At 33.5% G+C, this 10,212-nt stretch overlaps 1 protein-coding gene across 5 annotated transcripts in view; it reads left to right on the top strand.

Annotated features, from left to right (window-relative positions):
- The first annotated feature begins 409 nt into the window (after positions 1–409).
- The window catches only part of LOC127712178 (uncharacterized), a 33,410-nt gene continuing 23,607 nt past the window's right edge, over positions 410–10,212 (top strand). The window contains exon 1 of one of the 5 annotated variants that reach the window (XM_052218477.1): positions 410–608. The gene's annotated coding sequence lies outside the window, so the exon portion shown is untranslated. The other 4 variants (XM_052218478.1, XM_052218476.1, XM_052218480.1 and 1 more) reach the window with 4 other exon arrangements.

The raw sequence follows: 10,212 nt of genomic DNA, 5'->3' as shown, positions 1-10,212 counted from the left end.
TGGTGCCAGCCCCAAATAACCTTAGGTTATTCAATGGAGGGTGCACGTGTCTGTCGTAAAATATAATTTTCCTATTTAGTAAAAAAAATCATAAACAGTGGTGCTATAGATCTTGTCACATGTAACTGTTTATCCCCACAGAATCAGTGAAATCGCCCCTAATTCCCAATTGACCCTTTTTTGAATTCTACTGATCACGTAACCCGAATAATTCAGTCCCTCCCCGTGATCGACTCTCCCACTCGCGTTAATGTAGCCATCGTAGAGCAGTGGAATATAACGACTGAATTATTCGGGTTACTGATCACGACCCTCTCTCAGTAAATATGGCTGATTGTTGACAATTACATGGCATATGCAGTATAAATTACTATCATTAATCTATAAAACGCTGAAACTCATGTATACTTTAGTTATAAATAGAACGTTTTTGTAACGATTTTAGTACTATGACATTTCAACAAATATCAACTTTGAAATCTAATACTTAAAGGAAATAGGAATTATGAATAAACAAATACACAGAATTTTATTAGACAATTCTCAAAGGGACACAATCTCAACACAAACCAGTATCGTGGATGATTGGGAAAATGTTGAAAATTGACGTATGTTACAGCCTTATCATGGTTTATTAGTCAATATAACAAATGATCACAAATTATTCCATCGTTAATGTTTGGTATGAAAGTCATTGATTACATTCTGTGTCACTAAGTTTAAAATGGAATAATGTAGCAAAGGTGATATTAAACATACTCTCCGTAAGTTAACGTTCTTTTATATTATCCTTTAACGCTATTTACTAGAAAAATCTACCGTCGTGACAATCTATGGCTTAAAAAAAGCCATAGATTGTCACGACTATAGATTGCTACCTAAGGCTCTACTAGTCACGTACGTGCCTATACATAATTTTTTCAATTAGAGGTTCCCGATCTAACACTTTAACATTCTACACAGAAGACAGGTGCTAGGTTTTCAATTTGATGGGCATTTGTTTCTCAACAATAAGCATTCATCATATTTGATTAAACTGACTGGTCACAGAATCTGACCTGCACACAGTATGCATGTAGTCTATTTAACGTATACAAAACTTGTTAAACCCCGCCATATTCTACATATATACCTGTCAAAATTAATTAATAATAAATAATTAAAGATTTATTTAATGTCGGGAATACATATAACCAAGGAATTGTATATTTAAAAGGAATGGAAACGCAACCGATTTAAAAGAGAATTGTATGGTGCATCTGGCTCCAGACCACAATTAATTCCCTCTGTTCTAGGAATAGAGTTTCCGAGTATCATATATGGGGTATTTCTTCCGGAGTATTCTGGCTACTGTTTTCTTTGAAAAGTTTACTATTTAAGTGGTCCAATCAGTTGCATATATATTGAAATGAGTAAAACCTGTGGGAAAAATATTGTTGAAAGTGAAAGTATGATTTGGCCTGAATGAAAGTAGGGTAGAAATAAGCTTCATCATTTATTCAAGATTCAAGTCCTATCATTGGCATGTTAAATAATAAATAGAGCTCTCAAAAGAAAAAAAAGCACAGATGGTTTGTCCTGGGACAATTATATTTTATCAGAATAATAATGGTCTATTTACAGTTAAATGTATTTCTTGTTTGGACTGGTGCAAATTTTTAATTCAATTTGACTTTTACAAAGAAATGCATTGTAACCAATGGTAAGAATAATTGTGTTCAGATATGCCATCTCTGTTTCGGGCGATGTGTTAATTACGCCCCGTACCTTTAACTGGCTAATTACTTGTCTTGCATTAGTTATCGAACTTTACTAGCGGTCACTGATATGCTATATATACAATAAAAGAGTGATCTACAAATGTACGCCTTCTGAGTGACACACTTTCAGTTTTCCACAAGAAAATGGTAGTTGCTCAAGGTAATTACGTTGATTTATTATTGGGAACCCGTACGCAAAAACTCAGTTGCGTACACATCGTAAATTATTTTCTTTATAAAATGGTCAAAAATTGTTTATCCTCGCTACGCTCGGCGAATGGTGCCTACACTTAATTACAAGTCTAGCTACGCACCTGGTTTTCGTTTCAAGAGCTCCGGACATTTTGATTTTGTATTTTGATTGAAAAAAAAAATCTGATGAAACTACATTTACGACAAGTATATTTTTATCCGTTTGGAACTTTTTATATATGAACAATTGTTAAATTCTATGTCATTTTGGTCTCTGGTGTAGAGTTGTTGTCTCATTGGCAATTATACCACATCTTCTTATTTTTATAACAACAGGGAACATAGCGGGTAATTTCATTTGCATATAGTAGTACTAGTATTCCAAATTTTCTGCCCTTCATCTCGGTCAGTCCAGCCTTCCGTGACATTTTTTCAATTTTATGACCCTTGATGATTTTATTCTAGTCCAACCTATAGAACGCTTAATATGAGGAATATTTTCATCTCTGCCCCTCGGCGTAGACCGAGTCATTGTCATCGTCATTATACTTCACCTATTCTTCATGGTGTCTCTCTACATGACCTAGCATTCATACAAAAACCGCTGATCGAGTATGTATAACCGGGCGTTTTCCGTGTTATAGTAATTCAAAGACGGAATACCAATACTTTAAACTTTATTAGCAAGGTCCGGACAGTACCAGACCTAAGACCTAAAACTGACTACAAAATAACATACAAAAGCATATATAAAAAACAGTTACTATAGAAAAGGATTAGTGTCCAACGGATTAATTTGTCATGGTCAGAGTGATTTCCATCACGACAAACATATATTTAACAATAGAATTAATTAAACACAAAGAAACGTAAAAGGTTAGATAAACGGATTAACAAATTGTAACTTTAGCACTTAAAATATATTGTCTGAACTGGATTTATTTATAATTCCCAATTGTCCAAATCTTCCTGGTTATAATCGCCACTACTCCACCTAAACTCGGTCTCCGAGTTTGCCGAATTGAAACTATTTGACTCGGTTATCTTCGTGGGTAACCTCCTCGTTGTGGGTGTTGATGCGAGTTTTTGGGATAGTTTGAACGTAAACTTTTAATTTGATTCTCGGCGACTGAAAGTTCATGAAGTAAATCTTGACATTCACGTATATCGTCGGAATGTTGTGCTTTTAGTCGCTGAATTTCGTCTTTAAGTGTTTTGATTAAATGACAGTCTTGCATCTCAGCATTTTTCAAATCCATTGTTAAGCTGTATCTGGTGTTGGTTAAACTTAGGTTTTCCTCTTTCAACCGCACTATTTCTTTTTCAAAATTTTGAGTTCTACGTGTATACTCAGCTAACTCCTGTTCGATCTTCTGAATTACCCGGCCATGTTGTACACGATCGGAATTTAATTTGTCCAAACTGTTCCTTAACATCACGTTTTCTTTCATAACGGTATCCAATTTAGAATTTTCACACTTCAGCACAGCGATTTCTTTGATGAAGTTTCGGTTAGACACTTTCAACTTGTTAATGTGCTGTTTCGCGAATTCGTCCTGTATGGAGCACGTAAAAACGGAGAGTTCCTTGTCCTCAAGTCCTTGAAACGGAAATTGAGACATTTGTTTCTTCTCAATAAACGTTCTCATTCGGTCGCTGTCTCTTTGAATTTTTGACTTTGATTTCTTCTTCGGTTTTGGGTTTTCACACGACTTAATGTGAAAACTACACATACGGGCAAAATGTCCATGATGTCTGCACTTGTAACAATAAGCGTTAACTGCATAACACCGATGGTATGTGAAAACATTCAATGTCTTACCGCAATATTTGCACAGAAAGTCCAAACAGGTATCTGCTTTTCTCATCGGAAACGGATGTCCATTTCTGCAAGGCTGGTAATTCCAAGGTCCTTCCATTCTGTTGCTTCTAGAGGTATTCATTACTAGTTTGGGGGAACTAGCTCAAGATCGTGCCGCGGGTACCTCAACCAATATATAACCGGGCGTTTTCCGTGTTATAGTAATTCAAAGACGGAATACCAATACTTTAAACTTTATTAGCAAGGTCCGGACAGTTCCAGACCTACGACCTAAACTGACTACAAAATAACATACAAAAGCATATATAAAAAACAGTTACTATAGAAAAGGATTAGTGTCCAACGGATTAATTTGTCATGGTCAGAGTGATTTCCATCACGACAAACATATATTTAACAATAGAATTAATTAAACACAAAGAAACGTAAAAGGTTAGATAAACGGATTAACAAATTGTAACTTTAGCACTTAAAATATATTGTCTGAACTGGATTTATTTATAATTCCCAATTGTCCAAATCTTCCTGGTTATATATGCATCACATCCGAACAAAACTACCCCTTCTCTGTACAAGTTATGTGTGGATTGTATCTGTGAGGTCGGTGGTACAAACTGAGAAACAACTTTATGGGTTATTAAAACTCGTGCTACATCTATTTTTAAATACCCAAATGTTTCTAAGCACTCTCCGCAGACAAAGCCAAAAAAAATGCTGGTTGACTGCTAATCCCCTACGGTAACATCAGCTCAATAGTCATTGCTTTGGTACTGACATGCTTTATCACAAGGGCGACGAAGGAATAACATATGGTCACTTGGTCTTTTCCCGTAAAAGTTAAACCCTGGCCAAAGTGGGAAATTCATTTGGCTGTGCAGTACGTACAAGTACACAGTCACGTCCATTCATAATGGGGACGTTAAATTCAATGCCTTTTAATGAGAGAATGCCAAGCTCTCTGCACACTTAAAACCCTTGCAACGACTCTTTGAGGGGTCCATAGATTTGCAAGGCAAAATTTCTGTACCTGTCCAATATACGCTTATTTTCCAGTGGCAGTCTAAATTTCCCCGACCATCATCTCGGACGGCCTCTATTACAGGACCTTTCTATTTATTGATAATTTGTTATCGTCCTGAACATGCATGAGTTATTTGCCACTGTACGTTAAGCAACTAATAATAAATCAAGCCTTTCACTGAATAATTCAAAGTTTTTGACTATGCTGACGGCATATTTTATGGACGTGAAACAATTGACATCACAGTTACAGTTAAACCTGCCTGCATTATATCTTTACCTACACATCAGCTGAGAAAAGACCTTTGCGACAAAAGAGATAGTTTCAATTTTCCCACTATGAACTTATTATTTATGTTTAGCAACAGTCCAGCTGTGTCTACATTTGAAGAATATATGCGAGAGTTATTTAAGGGCTTACGTTTTCTATGTTGATTTCCTTTATTGAGGGTTACTGCTTACAAGAAAGCTATTGCATAAAGTGTTCCAAATGGTTTAGCAATCCCATCGCAAGTTTCTCAGACTTCATCTTGCTTTTGTTGATCGTCATTAAATAGCTATGATACATAGATGACCATGGGTATGTTCACTTGTCGTAACCACAAACTCGTCCTCTTTTTCTTGATTGTCACAAAACCCACAAAACCGATTGAGTCTAACCGCCGTATTTTTACTTGCAATGGGTTACACGACGGAACAGGAACTGTTTAACATTCTGTATCACCTAAGTTCCTGTTTAACATTCTGTATCACCTAAGTTCCTGTTTAACATTCTGTATCACCTAAGTTCCTGTTTAACATTCTGTATCACCTAAGTTCCTGTTTAACATTATGTATCACCTAAGTTCCTGTATCACCTAAGTTCCTGTTTAACATTCTGTATCACCTAAGTTCCTGTTTAACATTCTGTATCACCTAAGTTCCTGTATCACCTAAGTTCCTGTATCACCTAAGTTCCTGTTTAACATTCTGTATCACCTAAGTTATCACATTGTTTTTTTATAGGATTCGTGTGGCTTAATCTTAAAATTTGTTTGCAGTGTTTTGTTCTCGTCTTATCTTTTCGATGGTTTTCTTTTTATCAATGTCGTCTGTTTGATCGGGGTTATGATTTTTTATTGCCACTTTGCTATCTTCTCCCTCTTTGTGATGCATTGTTTAATTTGATATCGCCATGAGTTTTCATATACGCACGAAACAATTACCACTGGATGATAATAAGCGAAAAACATTTGAATCAGACGATTGTTTGGCACTGAATTTATATTTGAAAGCTGGTCACCGCGTTTTTGGTGTGATTGATGATTATGATGACACAGTTCAAGACAATGTCATTATTTTTTTTTCATATACAAGTCATAAAATTAAATGTTTCTAAAAAACTAGAAAGGTTTTACCTTAAAATATCTATATTGTTGTATTTACCTACACTCGATACCACTGCGGATGGACTGCTGTTCCCTGAGCATAGCATAAGCTCATTACGCCAGTGCTTCGGTATTTTCATGATTTTTGATTTTTTTTTCTAAAATTCCGCTTTGATATATTTGAATTTTTTGTTGAGAAACTATGGTTCCGACTTCCTCAGGTTTAGTTGACCTGAACTGAATTTGACTATTGTTTTATGTCGCTTTTAGTCACTATCTACTCAAACATCACATAGTTAAACATCGTTTGCTTTCAATGTTTTGGTTTAAACATTCCTGATGAAGTTTAATAATGAAAATAAATTTTTTATTATGATTGTATTCAATTCGAATAAATTTGTCTGTTCAAAACAGGTTTTACCTATAAAGAAAAAATCCAATATACTTCAAAAACAAAGACGTGTTGAATAGTAATATATATCTCACAACAAATTAAACCACGCTATATGGATAGTGTCTTTGGCGTTGAGAGAATATGTAGATCAAAATTTTGAATAGGTCTATTTTATTTTGGTAATGATTTGCCTTACTTCCGGAGTTTCCTTTTATTCAATATATAAATGAAAAAGTTCATTTATTTGGCTTATAAATAAAGGCATACCAAATTGTAAGCATAGTATCTATGACGAGATTATTTGCACTACTGAACATGTGCAAATTAAGATAAGGATTTACTAGATTGTTTTGTTACAGAATTGCTTATTATTCTTGGTGTCCTTATTTGAGGGTTTTGATGGGGGACCTTCATTTATGTATTCTTTAATTTTTAGGTCATTATTCTCTTTTCTTTATATTTAACACCCCTTTATTCTCTATTCTTTATTTTTTTGCTATTTTTCTTTATTCTTTTGCCCTTTATTCTTCGCTTTTGTCCATTATAATCTACTTTGTAAACTCCACCAAGACCCTCTTTCATCAGTGATGCATCTATTCAATTATCATTTAGTTAAACCAGATTAAAATTTGTTTTTATAATTAGTATCTTCATTAAAACTTGCTGAATAATGCAATATAATTAATGACAAGACAACATATGTATTATAATTTATTCGAATATGTCAAGTAGTCCAAGTAGAAACGTCAGACGATATACATACAAGGATATTTTACTAGATAGGTAAATATATTTTGATTCTTATGTGATATAGTGGATTTAGGATAATTGTCGATCAAAAAAGACAATTTTTATTGATATTTTGAATTGAAGAATATGAGAATTGTTATATGATTATATAGTTTCCAAATTGTGAACTTTTCTCCTATTATTAGCGACGAATATCCAATGCATATTCATGGTAAGTGCATACTAAAGAATGTTCGCCTCCCGAGACGCTTCTCCACTACATCGGTGGTTTCCTCATAAGGATTTCAATGTTTTTAAATTTCCCTTTCAATAGAGTTGATGTGTTATCATCTGTCTTTTATTCAATGTCGCACACATTTCCAAGTCTGGGATAAATTCAGTCCGAACTTATACGAGGGACTGAAATGGCCCTAAATGAAGACTAGAGGAAATTGGCAAAACATAAAGAATAGAGATTAATGGGGTGCTAAAATATAAAAAAAATGGATAAGAATTGGCAAAAGAAAAAATCTAGAAAAAATCGATAAAAAATATAGAAATGAAGACCCGGTCCTGACCCTCTTATATAACTACAGGACCAGTCTACGGTTGCCATTGGGAATTAGTTTTCAGTCGGTTTTTTTCGTGAGTAGCTTTTTTATACATAAATACTTTTTATAAAATTTTACAAGAACAAAGCAATGGAAACATTTTACAGCCCACTAAAATAACACAGAATTCGAATTATAATTTGACTCCTATTAACTGTTTTTTAAATGTTTTACACATATAAATGTTTAACTTGAAATATTCTATTACTTTCTATACTAAGTGCTTGAATATTAAATCAAACATTTAATTCAATATGTACATTATCAATTCCTACAGTCATACTTGTATGAATAATATTACTGATCACTGTTTTAAATTAATGATTTTGTTCATATTTACAAGTATAGTTACAGAGTTTAAGCTGATTTATCCTTTTTTGTAAGTAAAATCACGTAAAACTGTTACATTAACATGAACATTATGTACAATCATGTTGCTTGCTTATAATCGGAAAAAAGATTACACGTATGTTTGAACTCACACAAATCTAACGACGTAAAATTATTGTAAATATGTTTACAAATGAATTGGTTTACAGCATTAATGAAATGAACAAACCACCTGTTACTTTAACATATGCCTATACAATTATTGATTTCACCTGTAAAACCATGTAAGGCTAATATCATTTTACGGTTCGCATAGCGAAATTAATTACAAAAATATATATATTTTTTATAAATCTATTGTATCATATTATATATATGACAAAGGTTGAAAGGAAGTTCTGTATGATTATAATGTTAGTTTTTTAGCATGCACATACATGTACACCTTGCTTTGTTTTTAGCAATCCGAAGTGTGCGTTGAATATAAGTATGAACTATTAATTTTTCTCGTCGTGTAACAAAACCGTACCTCCAATGTATATCCTTGGAAATGCAATGTGTATAAATGCATTAGTTACAATGGAAAAGAGTCGCTTGAATTTTGACTTAATAACTGTTCTGCTTAAAAACAGTATATGCGTATTAGAGGTCCATTGATGTCAATTGATGTCTGTTGAAGTCCTTGTTCATTCTGAATTTTTCTTGCCTTGTGAGGTTTTGAAAGTAATTGCTTTATTCTTTGTTTGGACCTGTTTTATCCTATTCGTGTCACACCGATTTACAGTTGTGCATTTGTCTGGTTCTTTGTTCTCATTGCTGAGGTCAAATTACAACCTTTAGTGTTTGTGTCCTTTTCAATTTATTTTGTCATATCTACAATAGCTGCAACGCGAGAATTTCCCATTTTTTATAGTTACCGGTTGTTGTCCCTTTCTATCCATGTTCATGGCGGATGCTGCTAGTTGTACAGTTGTGTTTTATTTTATTTGTTTGTTTGGTCTTATCTTATCTTGTCTGGTGAATTGATGAAAGTATTTGTGTCTGCTTATTTGAATTTCATATTGCGTTTTTCATAAAACTGTGCTATAAGGGTATTTCTGCACAGATTTGTCTCAAAAGATCTGGTGTATATTCCTATGAACAATATGATTTGTCTTGTCTTGTCTTTTCTATATTTGTTTATAGTTATTGCTGCCTCCACTTTTCACCGGTTGTGTTTTTGACTTTTACATTATTAAATGTGTATACATGTCCTTGGACCTTAGCTTTTCATTAGTTTCGTCTCCCAGTATTGACTATAGGATGGTGTATCCTTACCTTCGTTTATCATGTTAATGTATGTTTCATTGTGTCTTATTCCTAAGTTAACAGTCTATGGAAAGGTTCCTCTTTTTTAGGTCAAATTAAACCTCTTTGTCTGATCCTTTGTTGTGCGAACTCTGATCATGCCTTATTATGCAATGAATTCTGTGCTGTCTATCTCATAACATTTGTGTAACTTTGCCTTGTTTTGAACCTCTATGTTTCCATATTGTCTTTTATCTGTTGCCCTTAGTTCTATTGCACTCCATAAGTTTTCACGTGAGCTTTTTAGTTGCTTACTTTATATATATTCATTATGTATTCAAATTAATTTTACTATTATTCAATTCAATACTCTGTCGTACAAGCACAGTGGCTGCATATTTTTGAGATCCGGATGATATGTTTTTAGCCATTTGATATAAATTCTTTAAAGCATTTGTTAATAAAGGTTCTTAAAAGAAATCTACATAATTTTATGATACTTATATCTTGGCGAAAATTTGATGTCCAATATAATCTTTCGACTCCTGCACCCAGACGTAAAACTATATTGCTAATACCCTATTGGAAAAGCTGTCTTCCCTTTCAGCAAATGTTGCATTCACAAAGTCATACTTACTATAAAAAAACTGTGTGGAATGAGGAATTTTTGAATTGGTTGTTAATAAAGGCGTCGTCAATA

This window comes from Mytilus californianus, unplaced genomic scaffold, assembly GCF_021869535.1.
Source record: "Mytilus californianus isolate M0D057914Y unplaced genomic scaffold, xbMytCali1.0.p SCAF_8, whole genome shotgun sequence".
NCBI lineage: Eukaryota > Metazoa > Mollusca > Bivalvia > Mytilida > Mytilidae > Mytilus > Mytilus californianus.
The sequence above is the reverse complement of the archived record's forward strand: the minus strand, read 5'-3'. Positions and strand labels throughout refer to the sequence as shown.